This window comes from Chinchilla lanigera, unplaced genomic scaffold (genome assembly GCF_000276665.1).
Source record: "Chinchilla lanigera isolate Chin_1 unplaced genomic scaffold, ChiLan1.0 scaffold00001, whole genome shotgun sequence".
Taxonomy (NCBI): domain Eukaryota; kingdom Metazoa; phylum Chordata; class Mammalia; order Rodentia; family Chinchillidae; genus Chinchilla; species Chinchilla lanigera.
This window is the reverse complement of record NW_004955402.1, coordinates 23,898,943-23,918,783: the sequence shown is the minus strand read 5'-3', so window position 1 is coordinate 23,918,783 and position 19,841 is coordinate 23,898,943. Positions and strand designations below refer to the sequence as shown.

General features: G+C 48.5%; 1 long non-coding RNA gene across 1 annotated transcript in view; it reads right to left on the bottom strand.

The window, feature by feature from the left end:
* The window catches only part of LOC102018873, a 60,792-nt gene extending 41,051 nt beyond the window's left edge, over positions 1-19,741 (bottom strand). The window contains exons 1-2 of the long non-coding RNA XR_259065.1: positions 19,630-19,741; positions 18,097-18,480 (exon numbers count right to left, since the gene is read on the bottom strand). This is a non-coding gene — a long non-coding RNA (uncharacterized LOC102018873). The remainder of the gene's footprint in view (positions 1-18,096; positions 18,481-19,629) is intronic.
* Positions 19,742-19,841: the final 100 nt, after the last annotated feature.

Here is a 19,841-nt window from a genome sequence, read left to right as displayed (position 1 = left end):
ACAGAGAAACTGTGGAAGCTCAAAACAGGTGGGAGATGACCACCTTGGTTTCAGAACACTGGCTGTGATTGGCGAAGGCAGAAATTTGAGGTACATATCACATCGCAAGCCTGTTAACCCTAGAGTACTCCTGGAGATCTGTGGTGCAGCTGACCCCCATGGGGCTACAAACCCAGTGCATGGAAGACCAGGTAGGCAGCCTAAAATGAGAAGATAGCTGGGCATAACTAGAAAGTATGTGGTCCCTCTCTGCTCAGCCCAAGAATTGGGGCCTATCATGTCCAGACCTTCTAAAGTCTTATTTTTTAAATGTTGCCATCTAACCCAAATTATAGCCTGTCTGCAGGCTAGAGCAGTCAGCCAATCAATCAGTCAATCAATCAATCAAACAAGAAAAGCAGTCAAATTTCCAAAGCGTATACTCTGATCTCAAGAATCCCAGTTAAGCAGAAAAGAGCAATAATGGGCCTCAACTTCCATTTTCCTAAGACATCTGTGATTTGATGCCAAAGGGACTCAGCTTCAAAACTGGGCCCTGGAGCAGTGTCCCTTCTGCCCCTCTGGCTCTGAAGACAGCCTTTTGCTCCCCCCGCTGGAGAAAGCAACTATACCCAACACAGCGTGATGCTTAAAAACACACACCTACTTCCCAAATGAACCTTGTCCTGGTTTAAACTTTCAAACCCTCAAGGGTCCCTCCCTCCTTCTTCTGCCTTATTCATACTGTTTTTTACAGTGACTGGGTAGGGATCCAGCAGCCTCTTGACCAATGTTCCTCAACTATTTCCAGGATCCTTTTCAGCCAGGAGAAGCCTCTGTAGTTTGACTCCCCAGCACTCACTTATATTCAATGTCTTCGTTTTCTTTTATTTCATTTTTACTTTTGAGAAAAGTCTTCAGTGTCAAAGAGTTTTCTGGCTTCATCACCTCCAAGTATCACCTGCAGATCCATCTCCAGCCCTTAGCCAAAGGTGACAAGATAGCTGTTAAACAGCTGTCCCCAGGCAGCCCAAACAGTGCAGCCCCATACCCGCCACTTCCCTGAGGCCCTGGAGAGGCTGACCATCCTGATGGGCACCAAGTCAGCCTAGGTTGCTCCACAGCCTTGCATCTGGCCTTCCCAGCCACCTGCCTCATTGTCCTGTGAGCTTTTATGTAGGGCCTCACTTCTTCCCCAGCAGAAGTCTCCCAGGACAGAAGCCATGTATTATTTTTGTCTTCCAGATCCATATAGGGTGATTCTAACAAACTGTCCCATTAGAAACGAGAGCACCTTTATCATCTCCTGCTGTCCCCCTCTGGGCCAGCTTGTGAAATGAACAGCATTTGATGTGCGAGGTCAGAAACCAGACAGGAAGATGCACCCAGGAGAACACATGTGTTTCCCAACCACATCAGTGAGGTAGATATGTGCTAAGCATGTGAGGTTTTCATCTTCATGTAGGATTCCTACATGAAGAGACCCTCCCACACTGACCACTGGTGCCTAAGGAAGTAATGACAGCAGTGAACTAAAATGTCTTCATGATACTGACTGTCCATTTGGGTGTTTCCTATATCCCTAGAACAACACTAAACATTTGGCCAGTATGATCTTATTTAATCCATACAACAAAATTGGGAGATAGATTATGCTCATCCCAGCTCCACAGGCTTGGACCCTGAGGCTCAGAGCCTATAAGTAACTTGCTTATGGTCATGGCTGACAGATGGTCATAAAGTCAGATTCAAATGCAGGTGTCTACCAAAGCCCATTCTCTCACCTCCTATGCTGTCAGATTACAAATCAGACTAAAACTGCAGGCATAATACAGCAGAGTGATGGCAGAGGGTGACAAGAAACAGAGGCTTCCAAGGCAAACCACTATGAAAGACATGCGCAGAATTGCAGTCTGTCTTCATAAAGCCCCCCTCCCACCCACAGCTCCTGCTGGGGTTCATGACCTCCCTATCCAGGCAAGCCCCATCACCTATAATTGCCTCTCAATTATGTCCTCTGTTTCCAGTTCTCTCCATTCCAACACAACCCTCAACAATGTCAGCCCTACTTGCTGAAGCACAGTTCAGATTGGGTTGTGTTCCCATCTGTGTTCAATAACACCCCTTGGCTTCTGATGAAAGTCTAAACTCTTTAGAATTTTCACTTCAAGGACTTTCACACTCAGCCTCCAATCAACCAATCAGATTTGCCCCCAGCTACTGGCTCAGATGCCCCAGGCTTGTGCTTCAGACCCAGAACACAATTCCCTGCATCCCAGCCCAGCCTTGCCCACTCACTCTCTTGTGTCTCCCTCTTTCCCTCTGTCTTTGCCCAGGTTGCCAACAACATTTTTGGAGCACCTCCTAGGTATTCAGCACAGTTCTGGCTTGTAAGATGTGACTTCTCCTTCTACACTTACTCCAAATGATTCCTCTTTCTTCAGGTGATTTTACTAATATCTTCATTCTCTATGTGTCCAAATATTTACATTTGGCCTTGAGCCACAGGCATACATCTGCTCCTCAGTGACAAAGAGTGTGGCATCAATGGCAGCTAGCCCATCATTGATCATGGTGAGCTTCGATCCATTTGGTACTGAACTGATGGACAGTTCCAGAGCTCCCAGTTTATCATTTCCCATTGTCATGTAAACCACAACAAAGAAAGTACGTCATCAAAGCAATCATCAAAATATCAAGGAATGAATTCTCTGAAGCATCTAATTTTATTGCAAAGGATAATAACAATTGCCCAGTCTCCTGCATAATTTTGATTTATCTAACATTTTCCTACTGTACCTATACAATTAAATAAGCTGTGTAAATCCATAACACTTTGTGCTGTCAGACAAAGGCTATGCAAGTCATGATAAAGGGAATTGAAACTACAGTGCTCATTCCTTCTGGAGTTTAGATTCTAACCTTTAATGTTAAAAATAAAAGTGGGTGTCAGGCTCAAGACCTATTCATTCAATCAACCAGTTGGAAACCATTTATTAACTGCCTGCTACATGGAACCTTACACTTTGGCTACAGAATAAACAGACACAGTTTCTTCCACCAGGTGTTTCTACTCTGGTCTGGAATACAAGACTCACTCAGATGAGAGAACCAGACTACACACTTCCTGAGCCAGGGACAGGTAATATAAATTACTAATCTGAATAATGAAGAAAAACCAAAGTAAAAGATAAATCCAAACAAGTTGGGGATCATCTAGAAAGATGTATTGCAATCATGTTACTTTCTCAGCAGGTCATAATTTTCAAGCCTCGGGAACACTCTGCATGAACCATCGACAGGGGTTAGATCCAGACAGCTCTTAGGACAAAAGGAAATACAATGCATAGGGCATCTAATCCTTTAGGCCTTTAATTTATTCTCAGTTCATTTACTGAGTACTTATCATGTGCCAGGCCCTATAGTAGGAAACAAGAGAGACATGATCTGAATGGAGGCTGCAGTGTAGCATATGCGAGGGTCTCTTTCACACTTAACATCATATGCTGAGCATTGAATGTTCAAGTGAAAGTTGGTTTTCAAGTGAGTTGAATTTCTAGGCACGGAATGGATGAAGGGAAGGGAGTGCAGAGGCAGGGCAGATGGCAGAGGAAACCTTACTGAGAATAAACACCAGTCATCAATTGCAGCATTTCAGACTTTAAAAGTTCAAGTCAGAGGGTTGTGTGACAGTCATGAGGAAGAAGGAAAGGAACAGCTCCCCAAAAAAGGGAGGCCGCACAGCATTCTCTACCAAGGTCAGCCCTGCCTCCACCACCCTCAAGCTGAGACTTGGCAATGCTGCCATAAACAGCAGAGCCAAGATGTGAAAGAAAAAAAAACAATGAAATGGGCCTGCCATCAATGAGGAGGCATCGTGCAATGCCAGCACTTGATTTGGAAAGTATTCATAAGGCTTACTTGGCCAGGATATTTAAGACAAAAATAGAAATATTCTCATCAATGATTTATAAGATTTTTTTAGAGAGATGGGGCAGAACCCAGTATAACAAAGAACAAAAAAATAAAATAAAAGCAAACCCCTACTTGTCACTGTGCTGAGAGCATGGGCCAGGGGAGACAGAGCACGTGAGCATGCTCTTTATTCCTAACCCAGAAATTAGAGTAAGAAAAGCTACCAGTTTAGCCTCAGAACCTCAGAACCCTAGCCACTTTTTGAACTATTCCAACCATAATTTTATTCTTTCCCAAGATTGAAACCTCCAGACAAGTCTGAAAGTTCTATATGGATCACAGAAACTAATGATATTAACAGGTTAGTAGCTAATCAGATAGGAACATTATTCCAAACAGAGAAACCTGTACTGGAGTCTACCCTCACAGGAATTAATGTGACTAAGGAATGAAATAAGGTTTAGAAAGCACAGAAAGTGAATGAACAGCTCCCCACAATAAGGTAAGATCACTTCACAGTTTTGAGCTGAGCTTGTTATAAGCCTATTCTTGGATTCTGTTCATTTTCAATTATACACTAGTTGCCACCATCTCCTGGTCTCCATGAGAAACACATGGGATATGAATGGAAAAATCACCTCAGCCCTGTACTATTGTGAGTGTGCTGGTCCCTGATCCTGCCTGCCTCCACTTCATCCTGCAACTAGCTCCCCAGGAGATCTTCATGAACCCAAATGTGATCAAGTCATCATCACAGGAAGGATCCTCTTATACCCACTTACAGGATCAAGATCTTACTAGACTGACTCTGGAAGCTCCCCAGTCCCAGCCAGATGAGAAGTATTCACTGCTCACAGAGGGTGCCAGACCTGAGATATATAGAATAAATAGGACAAGAAAGGCACAAGCAGGCCCTCAAGGAGCTCTTGGTCTACTGAGGCAGGAAAAGAGAAGGAATTGGCAGTAATTGCAATTCTAACAGACAATTACAATTGTGTAAATGGCTGTGAGAACCACAGTGTGCCTCTACAGTGCACGGCGGTTTCTGTATCTTAGCCTCTGTAGTCAGGCAAGCAAGGGCTCCCTGTGGCAATGATGTTTAAGCAGAGAAGTGAAAACTAAAGAGCAATAAGCTAGCAAGAAAAGGGAAGAGGAGGCCAGGAGGGGCCTTAGAGTGAGAAAGACCATGGGAGCAGAGAGGATGAGGATGAGAATGGTATGAGCTGGGGTTGGGTATTCAGGACAAAGGGAAGGAGGAGACAAGTGAAGGGTCTTGAGAGAAAGGTAGGTGAGATGGAGTGGGTTATGAAGACCCTGGAATGGCAAGTGGAGAGTACATTGTATCTTGGAAGTAATAAGGAGTTTTTAAGGAAGGAACTGACATCTATATTTCAGAAAATTCTTTCTGCCCTCAGAAGAAAGTATATGTGGGTCAGGGAAGGCAAAGCCAAAGGAAAGAGACTGGTTAGCAGAATGTGGGAATAGTGTGAGGCAGAGTAGGAGCCAGTGGGAAGGAAAGGACAATGGGGTAGAGCTGACAGGACTTGGTGACAGTGGCATCTCTAGGTGGAAGGACAAGATGTGTTCAGGAATATTTCTGTCGTTCCTGGCTGAGGTGACTGAGTGGTTGATGGGTCCATAGCCAAAACAGGGCCTTCAGAGGAGGAGATGTTTTCTCTCATGCAAAGGGAAAAATCCCGAGTCTGAGGTTCTTCTCAGGCAGAGTTGGAAAAGTTGTAAAGAGGGGGCTGGAGCTCAGTAAAAGGGAATTGGACATGTTCAGTTGGCATCATCAAGTGGGAAGTGATAGGTACACAAAGAGAACAAGCATGTCTTGGAAAATCAAGAGTGGCCTTCAAAGAAAAACATTAAGACATGACCATAAATCTGGCCATTTGGGGGGCCACCGATGGACAACTTTAGTAAGAATAATTTTGGTAAAATGAGATGGAAGACCTAAGAGTATTACAGACCAAAGAGACAGAAATAGAGAGAGTAAGTAGAGGTAGCCACTATTTTAAGACATGTGGCAGGGGAAGGAACAAGACAGAGGGCAACTTGGAAGAAATACATGATAACAGGATTTCTTAAAGGAACTGGTTGCCATGTGAAGAGGCAGGCTCCCATCACTTGCAGTGACCAGACCTGCTGGAGAAACATTTGGATGCTAGAGGATGGATTCCTCCAATAAGTGTGGGAGTAAAAGAGGACACTGCAGGTCTACTCCATGTCAGAAATTCCAAGTCTCCATGGAAAATGAGATTAGTCAAAACAGTTGTTTCTGCAGTCTGTTGTTTAGAATTGAGAGCCAAGCTTCAGCATCAGGATACCAAGATTAGAGAGGGAAGAACATTTCCCTTGCCTTTTGGCTGTGAGGCAAGTAGCATGTACAACTTCTCTATGGGGTATTTTAACTGGAGGCTTCATGGCTCAGGCTAGAGAAAAGGAATCCGGAAGAATGCTACTGAGGTCAGACCCTTCTTCCCACTGAGAGAAAGTCAGCTGCTTGGAGGAGGGAGCCAGGAAAGGAGGATCAGGCTGAAAACAGATTGCATAACTGTGGAGCCAACCCTGCCTCCCTCCTCGCTGCAAGTCCCCAGGGAGGGAGGCATTACTCCCTTAGACTTCTGACTTACAGGGGAGCTGGAGCCTCCACGTCCCCAGCAAGAGGTGGGCCCAGTCTGGCCAGCTCCTGAAGTAGCCTGCCTCTCCACTGCTGCAGCCCAGAAGCACAGAGCAGAAAGGAGTGGAGGAGAGACAGATAGATAGATTGACTGAATGACTGACTGACTGACTGACTGACTGACTGACTGAGTGGGAAAAGGAACACAGGAGAGAGAGAGAGAAAAACAAAGAAATACTAAACAGCGAGCAAATAGACATCTATTGAGACAGTAAGTGCATAGGGGTGGGGTCTATAGCTGACCCTGAGGAAGTTATCCCTTCCCCTCTCTGCACATTACTTTCCAAAAGGGTAAAATGAGAAAAGTAGCTTAGAAGATAGCTAAGATTCCTTTCAGCTTGAAAATCCTATTTCTCAAATTCTGCATCTGTATATATAGAGCACCCCCAGAGGCCAAAAGCATTAGCAGCGCAAAGAAAACACAATAAACCCCAGCGAAAAAGATGCACTTGCCTGTGTGTCCCCGACAAACACAGACACGTGCATACACACGGGACAGTGGGTGCTGTGTGGAAGGGGTGCTGCTACTGAGGACAACAGTCAGAGCCTCCACACATGAAATGTGCCCGCTCAATTCACATTCACATTTCTTCTACACGCTAGTAATGCTAATCTCAACTAACCTAAATGCTTAACAAATTAATCATTTTAGGTTGTTAAGCATCCTTGGTAGCTAAGGATTTATTCTTCAAATGAGCAAGACTAGTTTTAAAAGCCTTGGCAGAAGGAAATTTTTTTCTTATTGTTATATTTTAGGCAGACTCTGCCAAATCTCACTGTAAACTCTCAATGGCACTGGTGACATGTGCCCTGTGCCATCCCCAAGCTATACCATGGATCACATAAACTATAGGATCACTCTCCAGGATCCCCTGCACTGCAGAGGGCCAGAGAGAAAACACCTGCAGAAGCTGTTCCTGATCTGTGGACAGAAGACAGGGAGGGGCTGGTGATCTTGCTGCCTATCAGCCAGCCCATTCTTCCCAGCTCAGAGATGAACCCTAAGCAGTGAAAAGGGTTAAGGACCAATATCTCAGAGTAAGCAGAAAGCTGTGAAGCTGGGCTCCCCTCCTGTTTGGGTAGCTCTGGGAAACCTAAGGCCACCATCCAGAAGTGTAAAACAGAGTGAGTTTAGGCTGAAAGATAGGCTGAAACAGATTCATCTCCCAGCCTCTCCCATCCATCCTCCTGCTGAAGATGCTGAAGAATCTCAGAGGCTCTCAGGTTGCCTTCTCCGTGGGAAACCCAGGAGGAGAGAGTGGAAGCCAGGGTTTATCCCAGGCCCCCAGGGCAAGGATGAGATGGTCTTCTGCAAAGGCTGTTGTAAAAAGGGCTGGGACTCAGAGCTACCTGTGAGCGTGCCAGCCAGTGTGGGCCTGGGAATTCTGGGCCCCTATAGAGACCAGCTGCCACACTCCACAGAACCCACTGGAGCCCCAAAGCACACAGCACAAGTACAAGTAGGACCCAAGGTGCCCCCTGTCCAAAGGACGTGTAAGATTCCCCGACTTTGGAGGCCATCTAGGCTAGAGCAGACAGGGGAGGAAAACTACAAAGGCGGAGGACTTGCCCCTGCCAGCCTGGTTTACAGCAGAGACAGTGAGTCATGTGAAACAGCAGGTTTGAAGTCTCCTTCTCCCTTTGGCATGGGGGAGACTTACAGCAAGGGCAGGAAGGTAAAATGCAGTGAGGGAAAATAAAGACCACCGTGTCACTTTGCCTTCTCAGTGTAAGGTCTTCTACTGCTGCGGGTAGCAGGTGGTGGTTCTGGTACCTCCCTTCCCCTGTACTGCCCCTATAAGGGACCTTTCCCAGTCCCTTCCTGGGAAGTCTACCCCAAGGCTAAACACCAGGAACAAAGGGTGTTTGCAGCCTTAAGGCAGAGTAGGGCAGGCAAGGGGGTAGAGGGCAGGTGCTGGGTACTCCAGGAAAGGGGATGGTGTCAGGGTACCTAGCAGCTGGCCTCTGCCTCCCTCAGCTTCGGGGGATCAGGAAAGGGATCCCACACCATTCTCCAGTGTCACAGAAGAGGGGAAGCTGAGCTCTTCTATAGGCCAGTTTACCTTCAGGCCAGCATTGGACTTAACAGCTTAAGATCTGAGGGGCCAGAGAAGGCCTCAGCCTACCCCAAACTATTGTCATCAAAGCCTTCCAATGATAGTTTTTTGCAAGATAAAAGACTGAAAAAACACAAGTGCCAGTGAGGAAGTCCCAAGCAAAGGGTGACCAGACCTGGACCAACAAGACTGGGCGCTTCAACCCTGGCCTGCTCAGCCTCTGGGTTTCTGTCCTGACCATCTGTGAGATTCCTGGATCTATAGACAGCAGCCTCGAGGTTCCCAGGACACTCAGCCCACCATCACCCCATTCTCTGGTCCATAGACAAGCACACACAGACTCACTCACTGACAAGACCCACATTCACCACGACAGCCACCCCTCTGGCAAGTAGCAGGCATCAGATAGCGTCCTGACACCTGCTTTCATCTCTGGTCATTTAATTGCTAGATTCAGAGTGGTGTGAAAATACCACTGCTCTCAGATTCTGTCTTCTACATCACTATAGATATCCAGGCATGTCCTCCAATGGTGGCACAGGACCACTCACAACCTAGGAATCTACTTTTGTCATCACCACCCTCACTAACAGCAGAGCCATGTAGATGGTGCTGTAGAGATGGCCCAACTGGTGCCCACCCTGATGGGGGATGCACTGGTCAGGCAGTAAGTGTTTAGCTCATGAGACACAAGTCAGCAGCAGGAAGCAGAGAACCTGCCAGTTCACACACAGAGCTGGTTTACAAAGGAATGGCAAAGAACTCACACTCCACCCACACAGGACCAAGCATACCTGATGCTGACTTATAAAGGTTCACAGTAGGAAGGATGGTATTGCTGCAGCGGCAAAGACATCTTTCTGAAGGAGGTGGCAGCCAGCAAAGACAACAAGGCAGGGTAGAACTTGTTTTAAAGAGAGGAAATGGCATAGCACAGGATTCAGTAAGTGAGCCATGGAATCAACCAACCTGATTTTGAATATTCACTGTCACTCCTTGGCTGTGTGACCCTAAGAAAGGCCCCTTACCTCTCTGATCTTCACTAGCTTGGTAGGTAAAATGCCAGTGCCTCCCTTAGAAGAATCCAGAGGGAAGGATGTATATAACTCCTTTACGGAGCTGGTCTGTACTAAACAGCTGAGGCAAATAAACAAAGCCATGAAGGCTGAAAGGAGGGCAGTGTGTAGACAGGGGCAGGGGCTAGAGAACAAGGAAGGCTTTGAGGAACCCAGGGGTCCAGGTGGGGCTCCCAGGCTGGATAATATTGGTGGCAAGAAGGGGCTACCTCTGCTCCCACCTCTGGAGGGGGTCTCCGGCTCCAAGGAAGCTGCTGCCAGGGAGGTAGCCCTGCCAAACAGGTTGTCAGGCCAGCCCTGTTAGGGGCTTTCTTCCCCTTGGTGGTGACTCTGACAGGGAAATCAGCAGGCCGGTGGCGTGGGCCTGGGCAGTGCAACAGACAAGGCCCTGGGGACAGCTTAAGTGGACAATAATTGCAGGTTATTACATACCAGGCTGCAGCCAAAAGCCAGGCAGCTATTAAGTGTGATTGGGAAAAATAATCAGGAGGAAGAGGATGGATGTGAGGACTGGACTGCTCCCTCTGTTCCCAGGGCTGCTGTAAGGTTAGGAGCAGAGTAGAGACAGGGACAGGGTGGGAAGGGAGAAGAGCTTATTTATAGTGCAAGCGCCTCGCGTTCGGGGAAGCAAGTGCATCTTTGCCCAGGACGGATCCTTGCCTCTCCTCAGGAGATGTGCAGAGCAAGGATGAAGGTCCCCATCCTAGAGATCAGGGACTGAGGGCCAGAGAGGGGAAGCCATGACCCCAGCGCACACAGCAAGTCTCAGCTGAGCCCCTTTGTGGTTTGACGGCTTCGGTACATGGCAGAGACTCTTGCCACATGGTCCTCAGCTCTTGGCTCTGGCCCTGGTAGGCAGCCGTGAGATGAATGAGGGAGCCTCTTGGAACTGGACCTGAGAGCAACAGTGCAGACCCAAAGGTGAGACCAAAATCGAAATCAAGATCCTACCACCTGGCTGCCAGCTCAGCAGACTGGACGGACGTGGGCAAGGGGCTTATCATAATGCCATTGGCTATTTCCCAGAACTTGATCATTTCACTAAGTCTATCTGAGGAATAGAAGAAATTCCTGCCCATTTTACAGATGAGAGCATTACCTGACTTCTGCACAGCTGAGAAATAGGGACTAACAGACACCACCCCAACTCTGCCAGTTGGAGAAGACTTTGGCCAAAGGAAGTGGCTGTTATTCCACTCTCTGCCACCAAACTAGGATGACGTGCAATTTTATTTGGTAGCTGGGGTTCCCGTGTTATCTCCAGGAAAGGCATTTCTCTTTCTAGGACAACGATTGGGTCAAAATGGGTGACCCTGAACTTGTATGATGTGTGGATGGCACATTCTTGACCTCCTTCCCCCACCTTCTTGATCTTCCAAGCCCACTGCTTCCTCATTTTTGAAACAAAGGTGAGCACCCTCATCCCAGAAGCACCAAGAGCACAAGCATCTTCAAACAGATTCCCTGAGACAAAACCACATTCTTTATTATTTAGCAGAGGTAGCTTTAAGATAGAAAGCCCCCTAGTCTGGTGGGACATTGACGTAGGCTACTGGGGGAAAGTATATGATGGTGGGCAATAGACCAGCCCACCTCCTTCAAACGAGATATCAGGAACATTCTGTAAAGGCCTCAGCCCACCCTCAGGTCCTGACAGCCTCCCCCTCCTTCCTAGGGTGGACCCACTTCAGCGCTCAGTCTGGATTCAGCCTGGCCCAGTGACCCTGCTTTGGATCACATGAGAGCAGAGACCTGGCTGAAGGAGGGATCAGTTACACTGTGACTCAGCTCAGGGGCAAGGGGCCAGCAAGTGAGTCACAGAAGCTTGCCCACCCTCTGGGCAGGGAAGGATGTAGGCCAGTGCAGAGCCTCCCTGTGTCTGGGTATGCAGGTGTGTGGGTGCAGGCTCCCTTGACAACAGGAGTACCAGGCAGGTATACAATGTGACCTGAGTACAGGTATGCATCACAAAGCTGCTGCATTGGGGAGACTTCATGGGGGCCCTGGCCTGAACAGAGCTCCCTTCCTCTATACCCCATACACTCGCAAATGGAAACTTTATCCACTTGTTCCAGTTTGGAAGGAATGGCCTGGGCTCCCACTATGAATCCCTCTCATCTCCCCCATGACAGCAGGAGGACCTCTCAGAAAAAACTCTAAGTGCCTTTACACAGACCATAAATATTATAGCTTACACTTGGAAAGGAGATTAAGTATATTTTGTACATAACATGCTTTCTTTTCCATACTAGGATTGAACCAAGGGCCAAGGGCCTTTGCACTGAGCCATGTCTCCAGCCCTTTTTAGTTTTTACTTTGAGACAAGGTCTCACTAAGTCACTAAGTTGTCCAGGCTTGGATCAAACTTGTAGTCCACTTGCTTCAGCCTCCCAGAGTGCTAGAATTACAGCTGTGTGCCACCATGCCTGGATAGTAATTTATACACAATAATCATAGCTGACATTTGTTGGCTACCTACTGTGTGACAAGCACTACATAGTTATGTCTTCTCTCAGTGCTCATGGAAATTACATGCAATATGTTATGCCCATGTTTCAAATGAGGAAACTGAGGCTCTGAGAGCATGACTTAAAAAACTATCTGCTCTCAACTTCCAAATCTTTCTAAACACAACCCATACATGTGTATGTATGCAGCATAGAATGTTAAGCCTTATATACAGACTTTTAAGCAATAAATATTTCATCATATTTATAGACTATGAGCTAAATTAATATTAATGTGTCTGTTTAATAAGAGACCCAAATTTATATATATCACTTTGTATTTATGCTTCGGAAAACTTTACACTTACTAAAAGAGAGCTGCCATCTGGAACTGTGAGGGGGGGCTTTATTTTATTGAAACCCTGTGGCATCTCTGAAAGGTTCCTAGTGACAGCAGACCACATCCTCTGCACGAAGAAATGACCTGTAGATAATGGGCTCTGGATGCAGCCACTCCCCTCAGCATGTGAGTGTTGGTGGGGTGTGATTTCTCCATTCACATCCATCCTTCCTAAATACTTGGGCACCTTCTTTGTGTGATCATGTACCAGCGATCCACATTCTTATCAGCCAGTTCACTGTGACCACTGAGTCCCAATGACTCCACACTTCCATATTCTCACCAGCCAGTGTGATGAGTCCCACTTCTCATCTTTTCTAAGAGCTGGCTCAGCTGCAACCCTCACCCATGGCTACCTACCACCCTGGAACATAAGCCTGCCTCCACCCATGTCTTTCAGCTCCTATCTGTGTGTCATCTTCAATCTCAGCCTCTGCCTCCCAGCCTCCATACGGAGCTCTATCTGCACCCAGCTCCAGGACGCAGAAGCAGAAGGGTTCTACCACACCAGTGAGTCTGAGGTCCATATTCTCTGAAGACCTGACCTGAGATAAACATTATGTGTTCTCACCTTCCTAAGTCCCCATCAGGTTAGAGACCCGTGAACCCACCCAGACACTTCAGTCCTTCAGGTCACCTGTACAACCTGTGGCCACTGAGTCCCTTAACTCTATGCAAAGGATTGTGGGCTGGATTTCCAGAGCCTGGAGGGAATGGAGAATATTAGATTAGAGTGTCCAGGTAGAAATGTTGATCCAGCAGCATTATCAGAGAGATGGTGGCCATGATGAAATGATATTCATCCACAGCTTTCTGTGTGTAATAAACACAACTTACTATTCTAGTTTCTGAAGTGAGCCCAGTGTCTGAAAACCTCAGGGCTCATGTACAATAAATTAACATAATTAAAAACTAATTAGTAAACCATCACAATTAAAAGGACTTGCCTCAGCAACACCTCTCAGGTAAGAAGGGCCCCTGATGCCAGCAGCCAGCACACAGGGCAGGCCCCCAAAATAGAGAGACCTTGATTTTACCCTGTGCTCCCCAAAGGCTTCCTTCCCCAAGGAGCTCCTTGAGAAACAGTCACATGGTACATGAGCACACAGGCATCCCTGGATGCCTAGCAGGCCAGGTGGCCCCTGCCTCCTCTGCAGGAAGTAGGAGGGGCTGCTCCAGACCCTCAGCCCCCAGTGGCCTGTTAGTGATGCTCCAATAATATTGGCTGCCCAGACATTGATCTAAGCACTTTACCTGCACTTACTCATTTAATCTTCATGACAACTCTATGAGCTAGGTTCTATTTCTCTGCCTACTTTACAAATGAGGAAACTGAGCCACAAAGAGATTAAATAACCTGCCCAAGGTCACATAGCTAATAAGCAGAAGGGGGGTGGGACTTAAAGCTACAAAGAGGACTCCAGAGCACAGATTCTTCCAGCTTTACCCAAACACAGCTGAAGCTGCCTGCCTCTGTTGGACGAGTGCTGCCCTTTTCAAGAAATGTAAATTCTCTAGGGAGGATAAGGAGGCAATTCCTGGCCCCTCAATGCAATCAAGCTCATCAAATTTATCTACATCTTTCTGTAGCCCATTTATACACTCAATCCCCACTCTCTCATCTTAATAATAATATTTTTTACATGAAAACTGTGAGTCAATCTCACAGATGTGCCACTGTCTCATCTTCAATGTGACGTAAGGCAGGAAAGGAGGCTGGAAAAGAAGGAAATGCAGTTTCCATTTTACAGGGGGGAAGCCGAGAACCAGGAAAGCTATAGCTCGAGTTTCTTCCACTTTTTGTTCTGGCTGTCCCAGGCACACCACTCAGGCTGTCCCTTTGTTGACCCCAAAGCCGTGACTTTGAGGTCCCTTTATTCTCACACTGCCCTTCCATTTGCAGCTTGTCCTTAGCAAAAGTGAGGTACACCTCTGAGCTGGCATGGAAACCTGGAACAGGAGCTGACCAAAGGCACAGACTCCTAAAAGCACTGTCCACAGTGTCCAAGGCTCAGGGAGTCCCCAAAAGACCACAACAATATGTCCCTAGGGCTCAGCTAGCCAAGAAAACACCTCAGAGGACCCTCTTCTGCCAGCACTGGCACTTATCATGCCCCTAAGGACAGCTCTGCCCTACTGGGAGAGGGCCTGGGTTTCCTAAACACACAGCACATTCCCTCCTTTTCTCTTCCTCCCTGCAATGGGCTTGCTTCCCCTGGCCAGACCTGCCATGAGCTCAGGACAGACAATGAGGTCTTTTCATTGTCTACTCTAGGTAGCAGGCAGCTGCTAAAATTAACTGAAGGAAAAACAATTGCAATAGAAATTGTTTTTCTCTTTTGTTCTCATCCCAGTTTTTCAGGGTTGTTTTTTTTTTTTTTTTTTTATTAAGCCTTCCCAAATTATTCAAGAACAGAGAAGTCCGAGGCTTATGGAGAAAACCAGAGGGTGCTGAGGCTGCCTTAAAAACCTCATCTTGCCTACCCATCCTGTATCTAACAGAAGCCTTGTTCTTACTATCACTGGCAAACCCACAGCCCATTGCTGACTCCTGGCTTGGCAATTTCCATCACTGCCTCAACCTGCAAGGCCTCCTTCCTCCCCCTCTTCTCAGGCTGAAGCACCCCCTCTTAAGGGCCAGATCAGGGCTTTCTCCTCCAGAAAACCTTTCCCTGGTACCACTGTCCCTATGACCTCTATCTTCTCCAGCCCACCGAGCCTGCTCCTTTCACTGTGCTCCTCAGATGGATTATGCCCTTGGGTAGTCCTGTGGTTCTCTGAGTCACTCTCTTTGCCCAAACAACCATGACCTCTCTACAGATAGCAGGTGAGACTCTGCACCTCCTGCCTGCTCTCTCACCCTTCTGCAGTCTAGGCAGGGCATTCACTCCACAGAGGTGTTTAATTTAGAGTCTGGGATTCTTGGTGTGGAGAGTCCAGTGTAGGTGGTAGCTCTGTTTTTACCTTTGTCTCCTTATAACCTTAGAGAATCCACTGCCTATTTCCCTCCTAGTCTAGGTCCAAGTCCTTAGCCAGCTCTGAATTCCTAGCACCATCTGCATCCTGCCTTGCAGGTACCCCTCCATCTTCAAAGCTACTACCCACCTTACAGATCAGCACACCCAACTTTGGATCACTTTACGTTTTCTTTCTGTTTTCTATTTTCTCCTATGTGAGATTCCTTAGGCCTGGGAGACATTTACCCATCTGTTGCCTTTACTGTTCTGAGGCTTCTCACTTGGAGTGACTTTGGTCTAACTAGACAGTGAGTTCTCTGCAGGCCTTTCTCTACTGCTTCCAGTGGGAAATGAGAAGGGCTGGATGAATGCAAGAACAACTGAGTGGTGATGCCTCCAAGCCAGGCAGCACGGACTGGGGAGGCAGGGTAGCCGCATGTGTTCTGAACTTCCTGTTCTCTTCCACAACCCAGAACTCCTTTCCAGAGAGTGAAGCACAGATGAATGAATACAATGTTGATTCCCTGCCTTAGTCGGATTAGTCACTGGTATCTATACTCTTCACCCTGAGCACTTACTGTGTGCCCATCACTGTGAAAGGGTTTGCAGAGGAGGAGGAGGGACCAGATCACTGGATGCCTGCTCTCTAGTTCACCATCTAGATGGAGAAAGAAGGTCCACAACCAGGAGAGCCAGAGCAGGTCTGAGGGCATGTCACCACACCCGGGCTGTGGAACGTGGGTTACTTGGTGTCAGCAAAAAAGATCAGTGGCTCACCTGAAGGGAAACTGAGCACAAAGAGGGTTCCCTCCCTCCTGGAAGGAAGACAGGAGGGGCAAGGAAGTGAGGGATCAGAAGGCAATGGTAAGGCCTGAGTTCCTAACCTGCCTGACACAGTACCCTATGGGGCTTTCTGACACCCCCAGAAATGAATCGGCAACCAAATGTAAGCCCCAAACCCAGGGAGAAAACGAGAAGCGATTGTTCCCAGTTCCCACTCCCACTTGCCAGCCTTCTCCCTCTCTCTCAGTGGATGGAATAATTGTGCCCAGGAAGTGGCACTTGGAGAAAAAGTTTTAAATCTACTTAAATGTCACAGTGAGTAATACTTTGCCCCATCTTTCCCTAATTACATTTCTCTTTGATGATCTAAGGTTAAAAAAAATTTAACTCAGGTCTTCCTAGAATATCAAGGGCAAGGACACCAAAGAACCAACCTAACTATATTCCACACTATTTTCTCTGGGGTCCTGCTCTTTTACTGCATTCATGTAAGATACCTGTCTGTGTTATTCTATCACTGACACTCTGCTGCATTGGAAAGATGGGAGCCTACGAGATCCAGCTCTGTGCCTTTAAGAGATCAATGCCTAGGCAGAAGCTGCCTCTGCTGTTGTTTACACAGGTAGCTCAGTTATCACAGGACTGGTGTCCTGGCTGCTTTCCCCTCAACAAGCTGGGAGGAGGTGTTCAGTTCACCATACACCTGCCAGAAAGCTGAGAGGTGAGGGCTGCGCTACACCCTGAGGGGGAATGGCCCAAATCCAAAATGAGTCATCATCAGGTGGGCTATCGGGGAGGAGGGGAAGCTTGTCCGAGGAGGAAGGCGCTCTCCTCGGCCTTGGGTTCGCAGATAAAGGGACATAGCACAGAGGAGCAGTTCTGGAGGAAGCTGGCATGATGCAGTATGGCATCTGAAATAATCAGGTGCCCCTTTCCATTAGCAACCCCACTCCATATTCCCACCTGCCCAGGGACAGCTTTTATTTATGTATTGGTTATTATTATTAATAATAAATATGAATAATTAAACAATTGTGAATAATTTACTTGGACCTAGGGGCTGACTAGAGTGGTGGCAGGAAAAAGAGGGTGAGCCCCAGCAGCCCTCTCCTGAGTTGCCCTCTCCTTTGCCAGCTGTCCTGTCTTTCCATTGTTAACGCTTTGCTTTGAGGGGGTGGGAGGCAGGAAGAGGGAGAGATTCTCAGGTAGGAACTACTCTCCTTAACTCCCCTCTGAGGGCAGAAAGTATGTTCCACTCTGCTGTGAGATCCTGAGATCCTGGAAGCCAAGCACCAGCACTGCAAGATGATGTTAGAGAAAATATTTTGGATAATTAGCATCTGCTGATGTGTCTGGGGTGGGGTGGGAGTCGGAAGGAGGGTTCAACTTGGTAGGTACACATCACACACACACACACACACACACACACACGATGGGTATGGGTATGAATACAAACAGGGTCTGTGCACATGTCCAGGCTGCACCCACACAAGCACACACAGTCAGGTCGGAACAAAACATGCACACACCTCTTGTCAAACACACAAACCCTTCAGGTGCTTACCAGGACATGCCCGCTTTATTGCAGCACCTCACAGGCACCCCAAGCACAGAGCCATAGCTGGCAGAATTAAGTTTCTGTTCCATTCCATCAACTCGGGTAATTTCTTCACCAATATAAAATACTGGATAATGTAAGCCCAGGAAACCTAGTCAAAATCAACTATACTTACAATTCCATCAAGCAAAGGCAGAAGAATCTAAAATGAAAGGAAGTTCCACAGTTCTTAGAACCTTACTTGCGCTTTGATTTGGGCTCCCATCATCCTTCGAGGGAAGCTGGGGGTCTGAGGTGAACCTTGAACCTCGGGGCTGGGAACCTCGGGGCCTCCCTCGGGCCTCCTCTGGCGCTGGAGAGTACCGCGTTGTGGTTGTACCACGCCGGCTTGGCCTGGGTTTACAGGCTGCTGGGGTCTCGTTTCTTTAAACAAATGCTAAAACATATCGTGTAGGAACGTGATGTAACTCGAGGGTAAGAGCAGAGAAACCCTGAGCACCGGATGGCCAGCCTGGGACCCTCCGGGGTTAGGCCAGCAGCTCGGCCCGCCGTCCCAGCTCCAGCCCCGAGGGCAAGCAGCGCGTGATTTTAATTGGCCCGACTTCTGAAGATGGGAAAAGCTGTCCTGGAAAGGCAAATGCGAGAGAGGATGGGGTGCAGGTAAATACCGTTAAAATGAAAATCTGCTGCCCCAGACAAGTTCACAACCAGTGTTCGCCCCCAGAGGCGGGGCTGCTCCAACCGGCTCCCACGCGTGCCACTCCCTCTTGAGCGCAGCGGAGGTCCCAGCCCAGGCGGACCCGCCGGGAAATCTGGCGGGGCACCGGCCAGGCGGCTGCACCTTTGGCTTCAGCCAGCAGACGCGACTCTCCGCCTCGCACCTCTGGATCTGGGGTGCAGCAAAGGAAACCCGCGGGCTCAGCGCAAGCAGTGCGAGTCTGGGTCCGCTACAGCCCGGAGAGCGATTCGGGGCTTTATTGCTTTGATGGTGAATAAGAAAAAGAATTTCCCCCCAATTTTAACCAGTAAAGCAACCGAGGGGGCGGGGGGAATCAAGCCAGTGCCCCGCGCTGGCTCACCGGACTCGGCGCCCAGCGCTTTTCTCCCTCCTCGGCCAGCTGGGCGCAGGCTTCCACCTTCCTCCCTCCAGCCGCTGGCCGAACCCGCCGCCGCTCTCCAGGACGCGGGAAGCGGTCCGGGATCGAAACATCCACCTCCCTCCTTCGGAGGAGCACTGGGACGGAGAACGGACCCCAAATCTCTATCCTCAGCCCCCCTGGTACAACGCAACTGCTCCCCAGCCCTATCTCCCAGGTGGCTCGGGTGGCGGGAGATGCCCGGTGGGAGGGAAATTTGGGGCTGCTCTCGCAGGTTGGGGAAGCGAGGAGGTAAAAAGCAGAGACAGAGAGAAACGGGGAGAGCGCGCGCGGGCGAGAGAGCTCTTGTATATAGATTTATCCACATAATATATATTTATGTAGCTTTTTTTTTCTCTCGACACTGATCAATGCGCACTCGGATCGCTGGGCGGACTCTCTCCAAGCCTGCCCGCCTTTTCTAGTCTAAATAAATAAATAAATGGAGCCAGATGGGAGAGAAAAGCGCCCATTCCACCTCCGCCGCCGCCGCCTTCGCCGCCGCCCCGCCCGCCGTCCCTGCCTTCGCTTCGCCCGCCTGTCGCCCCAATAGAGTGCAGCTGGGTGGATAACCGCCTCCCCCCGGCACACCCGCACGAAAACGAAAATCAATGTTTTTAAAATACAAAAAGTTGCACCTGCTGCTATTACAAAAAGAACCCCCAAAGGGCAACGAGAGGAGGCCGACGGCCCGGTTCCTAACGGGCACCCGCTGCCCACGGCCGCCCGGCCCGGAATCTCAGCGCCTCCCGAAGAGCCATGCGCCTGGCGCTATTTATAGCCGGGGGCCGTCTCGGACTGTACCACCGCCGCTCCGCGGGGCCGCCGACGGGGGGGAGGCGCGGTGAGG